This window comes from Podarcis liolepis, assembly GCF_965112155.1.
Source record: "Podarcis liolepis genome assembly, chromosome: 7".
Taxonomy (NCBI): domain Eukaryota; kingdom Metazoa; phylum Chordata; class Lepidosauria; order Squamata; family Lacertidae; genus Podarcis; species Podarcis liolepis.
In genome coordinates this window covers 35,688,962-35,703,928 of record NC_139561.1, presented here as the reverse complement: position 1 = coordinate 35,703,928, position 14,967 = coordinate 35,688,962, and positions in this window count along the sequence as shown.

Genomic DNA, 14,967 nt, shown 5'->3' with positions numbered 1-14,967 from the left:
TCAGTTGGGAGAAAGCCACACTCACAGAGCTCAAGCAGATTTCGGCATGAATGTCGACCCTTGTGGAAATTCTGTAGATATTATCTCATTAGCTCTCATTAGTGTATGGGCTGTTAGGGGAGGGATAGTACCTCTGGTGGGGGGGGACACACACATCATGCTCCTTCTTGGGTAGTTTGTCTACCTTTGGTCCTCACCCTGAATTCAGCTCTCACCTGTAACTCCTCGAAACTGTCAGCATGTGACAGAGGTCACACCCTGGAAATGCCTTTGACTGGCCAGCTAAATCAGGAGAGGGTAGCCAATGGGTGAGTTAGGGACTTCCCCTGCATTGGAAGACAACTTTAAAAATTATATAAACAGAGGTTTGCTATATCTTACCTTTCCTCCAAGGAGCTCAATGCAACATACATGCCTCTCTTCCTCTTCATTTGATTTTCACAGCAACCCTGTGAAGTGGGTTAGACTAAGAGATCGCTACTGGCCCAAGGTCACCCAGTAGGCTTCATGACTGAGTGGGGATTTGAACCTTGGTCATCCAGGTTCTAGCCTTGATACTCTAACCACTACAGAATACTGTCTCCTGAACCGAATATAGGAAGCTGCCTTATATGGAATCAGACCATTGCTCCATCTAGCACAGTACTGTCTACACCGACTGACAGTGGCTCTCTCTGGGGTTTTAGGCAGTGGTGTCTCTCCCAGCCCAGAAATGCCTGAGAATGAACCTGGGACCTTTCTGCAAGCAAAAGATGTGCCCTATCACTGAATTACAACCAAAAGCTTTTGCATAGGTCCCTATGGATTCTCTGTGTGGGTAGACAAGGTTCCCTGCTGCAAAGGTTCAGCCCCTCATCACTTGGGGTGCTGTAGTTGTAGGAACATCAATGAGACAGAGGGGGTGAGGCCCAGAGCTACTGCTCTACTCCCCAGCCCAATAGGAACTGCCTGAGAAGAAACACCCAATGAGGGCTAGAGGCAATCAAACAAGCTCTTGTGTACTTGCACTAAAAAGGCAAAGCTTAATAGATTATATTGTGCCGCACAATGCTTCATTAATTTCCATCTACAGCACTATGGAATGTATAATAAATGCTTAACACGAGGGTGTCCTACACCTGGTGTTCAGGAATTATGCAAATCCCATTTTCTTTTGTAACTGCTGTTGCTTTTTAAAAAAGCTATGAGTAATTTTGGCTAAGCAAGGGAGCCTAGAAATGGTCTAGGATCTCACTATCACAGCAGGAGTCCAAATTATTTATGTGCTATCTGAAAGAATCTGTCCTTTTGAAAACACAGCACGTTTGTTAACTTGTTTATAAAATGTTTCTGTCCCCCTCTCAGCATCTAGCACCATCCTTTGCTTGCCTACTCAGAGGAGAACCCTACTGGTGGTCATGGAACTTACTCCCAGGTAAGTATGATCCCAGGGTGTGGTCTGAAGGCACATATTGCTTTGCTGAAGCTGAGCAGGTTTGGGTCTGGTCAGTTCTTGGATTCTGTGGTGGAAGGAAGATGGGACTTTCCTTAATCATCATCATCATGTAGGCTGGTTGCCCAAAGCATCCAAGTTTATTGATAAGGTTTCATTGGTGCTCTCAAATATTGGTCAATACTGTTTAAAATGATGGTCATTTAGCCTAGTGGCATCCAACCCCCAATCTGAAGAACTGATGGTGCTTCTCAATGATTGTCTTGTCCCTTCCATGCCAAGGGATGAAAAGGGTTGTTGGCTAATTGTTTTGGGGTGTGTGGCAAGACAGATGCACTTTCAACAGATTTTGATAGTGCCTGTCCTGCACTCACTGGCAAAGCAGTTCGGGAGAGGAAAAAAGTCACACCCACATATCATCAATATGTAGCAATTTATATATATACACACACACACCCATATAGACATACATTCACAATCCATTTGCCATTGACACCTCCCGTCCTAATTTGTCAGCTCTAATTAAACTTTGAGCATGGTATTTGCAGAGAAGATACAGTTATGTGGGGTCTTTTCTTCAAAGAAGAGTCAATTTAATGCCCTGGCAGTTAACAAGGTGTCCAAAGGGTGAAGGTAAATTGTACAAATAATGTTTAAATTGAGGGAATTGGTGGTTTCATTTAGAAGGAAAAGAAAGCCATTGTCAGGCTGGCTTTTTCAGAGAGCCAAGAAAAAGAAAGAATGAGGTTAAAGACAGGGAAATTATCCAGGGAAAGCACACAAATTATTGCATAGGGATTTGGAGGCAAGAAATACATAGTCACATAATGCACTGTAAATTAAAGTCATTTATAAAGCACCACTGCCTTCCAGATATAAAGGAGAGAAGCTTAGTCAGCAATGGGAAAACCTGCCATTTGTCACTACTAGAATAATTCTGTGTTAGCATGAGCTCTGTTTATTAATTGTTCAGCATTTGGGGTTTTCCTCCCTTAAAAAGAAAATTCTGATTATTGAAGGCAACCCCAGATAATCAGTCTTGGGGAAAACACACTCCAATCAGGGGCAAGAAGTATGATTTAATTTCAGGGTTAGCCCTTTTAAAAAAATATTGAGTTTTAGAAAACATGCAATAAGCATATACCAATATAGACCAAGTACATTAGAGTAATATCTGCAACAGCATGTGGAGTGGTATTACAATAATACATATTGCAGAATATCTGAGGAAGTGTGCGGTGAGTCAGGATAAAATTCAGAGTGCATGTCCAGTATAAGCAAAGAATGTGAGCTGTTAGGATATGCCCTCCACAATGTGGCCTAAATCATTGGAGGCTGTAGTAAATGCCCATCCTTGTTCATATAAGAAATAAAAAGCCATCATATTACATTAAACTTGTCTTTTTTAAAATTATTCCTCAAACCACCTGATTCTGACAATGCTACATCCCAGCCTTTCCTGGAAAATCTACATTACTTCCAGGGCCCATTGTCTCCACTCATGATGCTGCCTGCAGAACAACCACCAGGCTGCAGTGGTTGAGAGGGCAAGCACCATTTTAGCAGGGGAGGAAATGGCATAGACACAGATGGATTCATGCGCGGCAACACTGGGTATTTCAGTCACTGGGCAATTATTCCTGAGGCTCCTCTATGTCAGGGGTGGGAAATGTTTTTTCTGTGGGGAGGCCTCATTCCAGTCAGGCAAAAACATTCAAGGAAGGTGCAGACCAAGGCTGGCTCCCTCCTTGGCTACATTCACATGGCAGTATATTCAGTTTCTCTAACATCTTAATTTCCATATTATGTTTTAGCTTTCACACGACATAAAAGCCACTTCCAGAAATAAGAGTGCAAGCTTAGCACCCATTTCTGTGTTAATTGGTTCCAGAAATAATCTGTTCGTAAACCCATTAACCCCAGGCAACCTCAGGAGTAAAGTGACAAAGTTTGGAGTGGGACACTGGCCTACAGTTCTTTCCTGTCATTTTCATCAGGGAATCATTGGGGAACAGAACCAGACATGTGTGAAAAGGTGGGGCAGTAGGAAGACAGCCAAATGGTGTTCATTGCTGTGTCATGCCCTGCCAGTAAGTTTGAGTGATATTTAGAGCAACATGCTGGTATATCCTCCAAGAAGCCACAGTTCCATAAAGCAACAAGTACTGCAGTGTGAAAGGAATGTTAGAAAACAGGACAGAAGCACTAGCATTATAAGCAGGAAAACTAAATCATTATTTCCCTTGAGTATTTCTCATAATGCCTCTTGCTTGTTTGGATGGGGGGGGGGAGAAGGGTATAGAGAAGAGGCTCCACCAACCACTAGCATGTGATGCACATACACCCTAGAAAGTTGCCCAGATGGGACTGTAGTTCTCATGCTGAAAAATGTTTCCCCACCCCTATGGAAATAGGATGCTGAGAATCACCCCTGCTTGTGATCTTAAAGCATTGGGAGGCTGGTAGAGGAAAAGGTGCTTAAGCATTTAGATCTCAAGTCATTTAAGCCCTCCACTTTGAAGTGGACCCAAAAGCATACAGGCAAACAGTTGGGACTATAAACCGGAAAAGAGCCACTTTGTCTTATTTTGCCACTACAGGTTTCAAAACTATGACTCAATGTCCCTGAGCCAAATGGGGCTTACAAGCCACGTTGTCCAACCCTCAGGACTTTGCTCCTCTCCTACTATGTGCTGGGTTTGGCTGAAGCTCAAAACAAATGGGGCTGATTTGAGTGGAACCAGGCTTTGGCCCAGTCGGGTGGAGATAGCTCTAGATCACCCTGGTCACACACACACTGATCAATCCTGGGCGGTCAGGGGTGGGGCAGTGGATGGGAAGAAGAAGTTTTGACTGTGTGTGCCTGTTCCCAGCAGGGTAGCACACAAGTACAATCAAACCAAGAAGGAGTGGACCCTCTGTCTCCAGCTGATGAGTTGAGCATTCATTCCTGCATACTGCAAGGGTCTGCTTCGTCCCTGTGTTCTCAGCAAAATTAGGGTTTTAAAAACACTAATTGAACATTCATTCTGCCCCACCCCCACACTGAGTTGAGGCCAGATCTGGGTCATGTGTTTCCCATGTCAGCTGGGTCAGGGCACAGCTGTACATAAAGCCTATGATGCTTGGATGGTACTGGTGCAACATTGACTCATGTCCCACTCCAGTTTGGACTCCTTGATTGGCCAGCTCCCCTTGCTGTTTCCCAACCAAGCCATGACTCTCCTCCTTGCCCTGCTGGACAGCTCCTTGGCCTCACCAGGAGGATAAGGGTTCCAAGCTTGGTGCTCTGTGTTGGCAGGAAAGGGATGCGTGGTTGGTGGACCACACTGGCTTTGATGGGCTGCAAGTTCTGCAGCTTCATCTGAAAGAAGGGAGATTTGGCACCTCTGATTTTGGCACTGCCTTTTGCTGCATCTGCTAACAGTGGTCATGGTGGTGGAGGAAGAGAACGTTACTCCCTGACAAACTACTTATATTCCCTGAAAAATAGCAGGATTGGCCTGGAATGTAAACACTGAGAACACTTGTATCTGCCTCTCATCCTACTCAGATTTTTAGGACTGAGAGGTGCCATAAAGAGGAAAAAATTAATTTGCAACTGTACTGCTTTCAGTGGGCGTGCTCCATGATCAAACAGCAAAGTGTGACCATCATTAAAGACGAGAGTTGGCAGAACCTTGATTTCTCCTTTTTCTTCACAAAGGTTTTCTGTATTTCAAGAATTGCAGCGGGCTGGGAGCAAGCAGGTGCCCGGGAGGACAACGGTTACCATGGTTAGTTCAGCAAGCATTTCCACCGAAGGGGAAAGGCTTTTGTTTATTCAGGCACACAGACTCCGAGTCCAAGCCAAACAAGGCATTGTGATGCGCCACCTTCTCATCTCTATTCTCATTTAATTGCTTCACTCTAGTTCACATGTGTTCCGTGGTTGTGCCTTCACCGTTGACTTGTTTTTTCAAAGGAGAATTGTCTTCCTGGTGTTCAAGATGCAATAATAATTTTCATTTGGTTATATTTCACTTTTCATTTCATTTAGAACGTATGTGTTTTGACTCGTAGAATCGTAGGGTTGGAAGGGACCCTAAGGCTCATCTACTCCAACCCCCTGCAATGCAGGAATCTCAGCTAAAGCATCCATGGCAGGTGGCTATCCAACCTCTGCTTAAAAACATCCAAGGAAGGTGAATTCACCACCTTCCAAGGGAGTCCCTTGCACTATCGATAAGCTCTTACTGTTGGAACATGGACATTTCAGATATTCCAGATGAGAATCTAGGAGGAAGGAGGAACAAAAAAGTCTATCTGTGGCTACTCACCACAATGCCTATGGCTCTACCTCCATTGTTAGATGGAGCGCCTCTGAATGCCAGTTGCATGGAACTGCAAGCAGAGAGAGTGCCCTGCTGTACTCAGATCCTGCTTGTAGACTTCTTCTAGGCATCTAGTTGGCCACTACAAGAACAGGATGCATGATTAGGTGGACCTAGATGAGTCTTTCTCACCTTGCAAGAATATTGATATTTCAAGCATGCACTTTGTTGGGATGGGTGACTCTCCTATCTGTGAGGGTGGTGCCTAGTTCTAGACCACAGGACTGCACCCTCCTGTATATTCACCTTTGCCTCCTGTTCAGACTTCTCCTGCAGCTGATCAAATCTCTCCCCAGCTCCACCAAGGCTCTGCGCTTCTCAGGGAGGTCAGAGGGGAGAGCCAGCATCCCTGCTTCCCCTTCCAAAGTGGCTGACTTTGGGGTGGATGCACCCCTCTCTTCCAATGCAGGTCCCCACAATTCAGCCCCTCATTCCTCCACCACCAGAATCTGACAAACCAATCCTCACAGCTCTGCAGGGCCCCTGACAAGCCAGGAGATCTGTACCCCAGGTATCTCTCTTTGGAATCTGCTCTGAAAGTCAGCTGCTGGCAACTGCTTGGACTAAGCCAGAGCTGTGGGTGGCTATACCAGGAATCAGACATGGAAAACATGTTCTCTCTCGCAGGATTACCACAGCTAGGAAATGAGGAACATTAGGCAACAAGAGGTTGACCAGGTAAGTGCAGATGGACAAACTCCTAGTACTTATAAAAGGTGTCAGCTGTAAAGCACCCACATGTACAAATCAGGAAATCTGGTAATGGGTCCCAAGTTCTTTACTCCCTGCTCCACTAGGGCTTCTCACAGATGGAAGGACTGTTGGCTTGAGCCACCTTGCTCTGCAGTGCTCCCTAACAATGGTGGGAAAGAAAACTGCAAGGTGACCTGGGAAGCCAATTGGAGCCCAGCCAGCCTTATATATGAACACTCCCAGGCTTGTTTTCCCAGACTGAGCTCCTCTGTGACAGAAAGCACTAAACAAGCTCTTGTCTTTGCATCTTCATGGGCCTGCTCCAGAACCTGACTGATGGCATGAATTGTACCATCTATCTCTGACCCTTTGAATTCTAGAATCCACTTCAGAACCTGACCACTGATCTGTTGGGACCATGTGGTTTGCCTCTGACCACAAGGAGCCCTGACTCTGACCAAGAGGCCTCGTACTGCGTGCCAACCCCAGGCACTCATGTTGTGAATCCCTCTTCTTTTCTGTGGCTGAAGAGATGCTGGCTCTGAGCATGTGTGGTCTTGAGGGTGCCTTTTGCTGTGGCTAGCTGGGGAGCATTAAGCTCCTCGTTCACGACACACCCTAGACTTTTGTTGCATCATACAGTTTTTGGGTCGAGCATCCTGATAACTCACAACATAGCCCAATGGCATTCCTTGGAGCCACTTGGCAGTCTGACTGTGTCCTGGTGTGAAAGGGGGGCAAACGGCCTGAGGGGAGCCCTCCTCACAGCAAGACTAATCCAATTGTAACATAGTGGTTCTCCCACACACAACACATTATGGTTTTCTTTTGCTAGACCTTCAGAAAATGAAGCCCAAGGTGAGTGGGCAGAGAAATCTTTGCAAACTACATTAACACTTTAATGGCATTGCTTATGGGCAAGAGATAATGCAAGAGGTATCACTGTGCCAGAACACTGGTGGGTTGATTACTTAGTGTCCGCCAGAGAGATGAGCTCCATGAATTGCATAAGCAGCGGCGATTCACCATGGAAGGCAGAGTAATTTAGTTATTGATTTAGACTTGTGATAAACCAGCTACTCCTGGTCTCAGGATTGTAAAGCACACTTGTGAGAACCTCCACTTATTGCTTTCAGAGCCAAGCTACCAGGTAGAAGCAGATAAATATTTCTGGAAGAATAAAGCCAATTCAAATTGCTTGGTCGGCTGCCTGAAGTGCATCTGTAGGATGGCACTAAAAAGAAGGAGAAGCTGCTATCTATTTTGACCAGCCTTCCAGACACCTCCAATAGCAACCTCTCTGTTGGACATCTTAGCCAAAATCTTTGGCCCAGGCATTCTTACAGATCCCTGGCTCCTGGTTCCCACCTCTTGGCTTGCACCAGACTGCTCTCCATGGTCCACCCTTGACATTTCAAATTGTACACTGCTTGGGTGTTTGTTTACAGCATTTTTGCCCTTTAGCCAAAAAGGCCATACAAAAATCAGGGTCCAAACAAACTCTCACCACATGAAAGTCTCACAATGAAAAGAGTTCCTGGAAACAGCAGACATCACTCTAGTCTTTCACTCTAGACTTGCTTTTAATGGCAGGCCCAAGGTGGATGGTACTTCCTCAGGCTGCCCACAGCTGTGTCCCATTCAGCTGCACTTTGCACATCCAGTTCTAGGTACAGCAGGCTTGTTGAGTTTCCCCAAGGGTCCAAAGGATGGGGAAGCCCCCACCACAGCCTCTACTCACCACTCTTTCTTCACCCTCTGTCCTCATTCCTCCTCCAGCTGCTCTATGGCAGAGCTTGCTTTTATGAGCAGGCCCAAAGTGGATGGTACTTTTGCAGGCTGCCCACAGCTATGTCCCATTGACAAGGCTGTGTCCATGGTGATTTTTTTAAAAATTATTATTAGCAAAGATGCAACAGGATGTCTGTGTGATCTCCAGTTATCGGGGATGGGATCACTGCACAAGTCATCCAGCAACTGACTTCATTTGCCTTTAGTGACAACTTCATGGAGGAAAGAGAGGGAAGAAATCAATAGGCCCAAGTTAGTAATGTCCACTTAGTTCAATCGGTCTACTCTCAGCATGGTTAACATTGCTTGCATTCTCTTTCTTCCAATCCCTCTCACATACTTTGGCACTGAAATGGTAAAGCAGGTTGGTTTAGGAGGATGGAGCAGGGAAAAAATACATTGGAGGGGGGCAGGTCCCAGACATCTGTGTGTCTAGTATGGCATTTGAATAGTATGTCCTTTCTGAGAAGGAGACTGTCACCCAGTGGGAAATAGATCAATGGGCGATGTTGTGTGGCAATCACTGTTTGCTTTGGAGGAGTCTCTCTGACTGGCCCACTCCCTGCAATGCATGAAGAATAAATGACAGAAGTAATATTTTTTTTGTTCTTGTTTCACTTTCATTCATCTTATTTGATCAGCACTGAGCCAAAGTGACATCTCATCAGACCTAAAAGTCTGTTTCAGCTGCAGGTTCATCAGAGAGTGGCATTTAAAACACAGACATTGTAGGAACAAATGTATTTGCCAGACCCGTCCATCGATGTAAACCTGACCTTTATCCTGTACATTTATTGACACTCGGGTGCTTTGTATCATATTTTGTTATTGTGCGAAAGACGGAAGGCCCTTCCTTGCAACACACACACACACACACACACACACACACACACACACACACACCAGCCTTTCTCACTCTGATCTGCAAGTAATTACATATTCAGAGACATGAAGGAGGGATAAAATATCCTTGTTCCATGGAGGATAAACTTACAGTATGTCAAGCAGGCTTCTAGGTGAGGGCCCCCTTGATAATATGGGCCCTTGAAGAGGCAAGGTTTCCACCCCCTATTTAGGAATACAAGAAGCTGTTTTAGACCAGGTCAGATTATTTGCCCATCTTACCCAGTATCATCTTCTCTGACTGGCAGACTCTCCAGTATCACCTGCTACCTAACCCACCATCAACTGGAGATGCTAGGGATTGAAACTGGGAACTTCTGCAAGCAAAGTATGCAGTCTACCTTTGAGTGATACTGCCTCCCTATAAAAGTTCTCTCTTCCTACCCATTTGGTTTTTAAATCTACTGCATATTTTGGAAAGTTGTTTATCTGCTCACTATGCATTTGGACATAAGATATCATATGGTTGATGGCCACCAACCAGGATGGCTTTAAAAAAACAAATTCATAGAGAAGAGGGCTATCAATGGCTACTAGCCATGGCAGCCATTCTCAGTTGGAGGCAGAAATGCTTCTGAATACTGGTTGCTGGAAGCCACAGGAGGGTATAGTCCTCTTGTGCTTGAATCCTGCTTGCGGGTTCCCCACAGGCATCTGGTTGGACTAGATGGACCATTGGCCTGATCCAGGAAGCTTTTATTGGGGTCCCTTCCAAGCCTACAGTTCTATGATTCTATTATTCTTATGTTTGTGGGAAAGCTAAGCAACAATGAGCATTCACCCTGGATTCACCCTGTTATGTTTCTGTGCTGGTTTTCCGCCTGCCCATTAATCATGCCCATACCATACACTTCTCAGTGCATTTTCATCTTGCTTCCCTAACCACAAAAAAGCCTGTTGCCTGTTTTTAAAGTAGCTCTGTTGGACTGGAGTAACTGAGCACTTCGATCCATTTTGCGCAAAGCCCAAATTTCCTGGATTGTGTTCGGATCCCTCCCGCCAAGCTCTGACAGCCGGCAGTTGATCTTGCTCTCGCACTGTAATCTACTTGTTCCTCTGCTTCCTTTAAATCACCCTCTAACAACTTCCCCCCTCTTCTGAGCATCCAGCCAACCTCCAAGGACCCACGTGAGCCACTTTATGAATCCCGCCTTTATCGTCCCAGTCCTCATAATTGACACATATCCATATTAACGGCAGATGAGAGGGACTGCACCACAACATTATGCTCAGCGCGGAGAAAGTTTGATGAGGATAAATAAAAATTAACAACACGATCTCATCCGCGCTCAAAAGAAAACAACACCCTCCACATTTTCCTAACTAATTGGCTAAATAATACTTGGTGGGATTTCGCCGCATCTCTTACACGGGCGGGGGGGGGGGGAGGAAATTGGATTTTTTCCAGCAACTCAGAACATTGCTGCACCATGCTGGTAAATCCTTTGTGAATCACAGCTGTGCTGTTGTTTTCAGCCTTCTAGGCTTCAACATATTGAAACAGTCGACTTTTGGCAGCTAAGCAAATGGGGGGAGGGGGAGGGTTGGGAGGAGAAAAACAAAAGAATTTAATATCATCATGTTGGGTTTTCAAACACCAATATTTACTCTAGCCTAAAGGATATGCAGTCGAGGGCAGAAATGTGAATGCCATTGTCAAACACACCAGCATAGTCACTTCTAAATGTTAATGCCAGAATTTACAGCTTTGGGGTACGATTCTGTATGTTGCGTTCAACCGAAACCCCAATCAACGCTAGGGATATACATGGACTCAACTTGGCTTGAAATGGAATGCATTTTCCTCCCCTCAAATGACCCCAGAGAATGCTAAATAAAAACAAGAAAAGGGATTGTTGTTGTTATTGTTATTTCCTAAGGAAGTTCAAGAGAAAAAGAAAGAGGGGCACCTTCCATGACAGTCCTCTCTTTCCTGTTGAAAAATGCACCCCTGAGAAGATGGAAGAGTTTATTGGGCAGGGGAGAGAAATAGCTTACTGGAAACAGAAATCTTATCCTATTTATCCTATACTAAAAATGAAGCTCTGGCTGGAGCATGCTCAGGACTGCTGAATAGGGAGGGCAGCCTAGAGGCAGGGACAAAGCAAAGTCTGTTATTACAAATCAGATCAGGCAAGATAATAAAACCTAAATAGATGAGCAAGAAGTGATCCATGTTCTAGTTCTCACCACCACCACCATGAAATTAATAATATTATTTATTGAAGACATTTTAATCCCATGCTTCTTCCCAGAAGCTCCACATTGCAAATGCGCACACACCCCATTTTAGTTTCACAACAATGCTGCAGGGTAGGTTAGGCTGGAAAATTGCAACTGGCCTAATGTGCTTCATCATGGCTCAGCTGGGATTTGAATGAGGATTTCTGTGGTCTTTGCCCAATACTCTAAATGATCTGACTACTGCATCACACATATGACCTTGTCCTTTGACAACAGTGAATCAAGGTATGTATAATGAAAGGTTTCCTCATAGTTTGACTCTGAAGGGGGGAAATGTTTGTGAATTATAATATAGGGATAGGGAATCCTCCAATCCTCCTTGGCTCTTAGGATTGTCCTCAGGCCACACCCACCTCCCCAAGCCACACCGCTTAGTCACCTTGCTTTGTATCCTCCTTGAGGGCTTTTCCCTGGTTGCAATGTTTTCCTTGAACTCTGATCATGGTTCCTGATTCCCTGGATGGAGGGTGATGAGGAGAGTGCAAGTGTGTTTGGAAACTAGCCTACTGCACAAAGGTTACATTTATGTTCGGCGCTCTGCCAGCTTTTACCTCTGGCCCAGCCCATCACTGTCGTCTGGCCCCTGGAAGTCTGCCCAGAAAGGAGTGCAGCCCTCAGACTGAAAAAGGTTCTGTACCCCGTTATAAGAAACACTTGGCCGTGAAGCCCGTTGGGTTACTTGGAGCCAGTCACTGCCTCTCAGCCTAAGCTACCTCACAAGGTTGGTTTGGAGGTTGAATGAGGAGGAGAACCATGAACAATATCTTGAGCTCTTTGGAGCTCAGTCACACTAGAAGATTGTAAGCTATATTCATTCTCTCACCTTAGACACATCTCCCCAGCATTGAATCTCAAGTCAACTCAAATTAACACACACACACACACACACACACACACACACACACACACACCTGCTCCAGACTCCCACCTAGTAGCAAGCCCACCCACAACCTGTCATCCAAAGGGAGTGCCCTCATGACACCCCAAAGGAGTGACCCAAAGAAATGATTTCTACCTTTGGAGTCTACCCTTCGTAGGGTGAGTTGTAAGCAGTAGGGGAAGAGGATATGAGATACAAGTGTTACAGACAGTGACAATTCCATTAGAGCTAGAGTGTATGTCAAATCAATGTAATGACCCTTAAACAGCAGCAGTGATAGGCAATTGTGCTGAGATACAGTGCAATCCTAACCATGACTACTCAGAAGTACGTCCTGTTGGATCCAATGGGACTTACTCCCAGGTAATTTGGATTGGGATTGCGGTCTTAATTAACATCTGTAGGAGGAAAGGAAGCCCTTGTCTCTATTCAGTCCCTATAAAGAATTGGGTTGAACTCCATCTTGATTTGCAATTCAGCTATGTCACAACAAATGAGAAGTTGGTTGCTGCCAGACTTGGGTTGTTTATCAGCCATTTTGTCCACTGAACATATGGATTTTCAACAAAGAAGCTGCCTTTTTGGGAACACAAATGAAACACATTGACTGTTTGATCTGTGAAAAGTGGTCATGAGAAACAGTTCTGTCAGCTGACAGTGATACCATCAAACGAATAAATTTCCTTTTGCTTTGGAGAGAGCGCTTCCTCCTTCCTAATCGAGAATAGTTTAAATGAGCTGCTACGCGTGTTCCCTATTCGTTATAACAGTTGTCACTAATTTAATAGCGCTGGATCAAACAGGAGCAAATAGCCAATTAACAACAGAGTATTTAATCTCCCGGACTTTACATTCTAATGGCACCAGAGAGGGAAATATTACTAGGAAGTGCTCCCAATTACTCTTTTCTGATCACTACTTATCAAATGCACTCAGCCCTGTCATGCAAATGAGCTGCCTACATCCCTGGATCAAGGGGGGAAAGGAGTTTTCTGCAACTTCTGCATTTTAAGTGCATTTGGTAATCAATGAATTTAAAGTTTCAAAAGGCACAGAAGATGTCTGCTTTTCCAAGTGTATACTCCTGTTCATGTAGTCTCCCTACTCGCTAGGGCATGGGGTGAGAAATTTGTTTAATTAATTAATTAATTACATTATCCAAGTGACTAGCTCAGTTGGTAAAAGTGTGGTGGCAGGTCTCGATTCAGACAATGTGGAGAGCCACTTCCGCCTTCAAAAGGAGGTGGTGTTGCGGGCTTCATGCCCCCACCATGTGCGATTGAGGGAATCCCCAGCAGCGTCATCCCCTGGACAGCCAATCGGCTGGCTCGGGGGGCGTGGCCTGCCCTATTTAATGCAGGCACGGCCGGGGATCTCCCTCTATTGCCACCTCCAACTGCTCCGGTTTCCCACCCTCCCGCCCTTTAAGGTTTTCGTCTTTGACCTTGTTACGGACCTTGGTTGGTCGCCGTTAAGGGGCCTGGTGGGAATTTTTTCCACTTGACAAATCGGCACCAGCCACTTGGTCTTTCACCTACCTTGTAGCAAATTGTCACAACTTCCTTGGTATTGGCGGTTAGGCATTGGTATTGGTATTGTTATGTAGATGGAAGGGGGGAGGAAGCACCATCACCTGCCCTGCATATTGAAGGGTAGTCCGATAAAGGATTCCAGGGGACGTGGCCCTGTCTGAAGCCTATGGAGGTGAGAGCTTAAGGCACGCCCCCGAGCGGTGACCCCGGGGAAGTTCCTAGTTGATGTGCATCAGCAGGACTCCCCCTACTGGTGGTTAACCCTCCCAGACTTCAAGTGAACGAGCTGAAGCCAGATAGTCAGTTAGGACCAATGCTTAAGCCAATACCGCTCATCGCTTGTAACCAATAAAGTTGTGGTCATATTTAGCCCATTAACCTTAAATAATTGTGTCATGTGTCTTTATTTCCACTGGGGGGCAGGAACTCGCCACACAACTGGCCATCTCTGATGGGCCAGTCCCACCAGAGGTAAAGGTGCTGGATACTGACCCTCTTCCCAGCATTATAACTGACCCTGCATCCTAGACCAAGTCTATTGGATTGAGGACCCTTGAGCCAAGGATTCCAGAACTGAGATTCCCTGGGTCCTGCCCTTGAAGCTGACACCCTCCAAGGAACTGATCCCCTCCATGGAAGGGACCCACATCCTTATGCCAGCCCATCAGCTCAAATGAAAAGTCTGGAGGGAACTGAAAGGAAGGCAAGTACCAGTCTACCAAGCCAAATGCCTGCTCCGTTAAGGTCTCCCAATCCTCAAAGAAGTCTGACCTGGAAACATAGATGTCTCTAATCTTTGGGTTTATGCCCACATCCTTTTGTCCCACTGCTTCCCCCAGAGAAAACTGCTCTTTCATGCGCAATCAGAGCAAAAGTCAATAGTGGAAGTGTGAACAGACCCTTTGTTAGAGATGTGCTTGTTTGGAGCTGTCCCTGGTGCTGAAACTCCCCATTGTTGCCTGTGGGCGTTTCATCTAGGTCAGGAGCAGCTGGAAGCAGGACTTTGCTGCTCCTGTGCAAAATTTCTGCTGAAGCAGATAAAGCCCCTTATTTGTTCTGCCCTATGTAAGCCATAACGAAGATGTCTTCTCCCTAATTTTATCACTTGCAAACAACAAA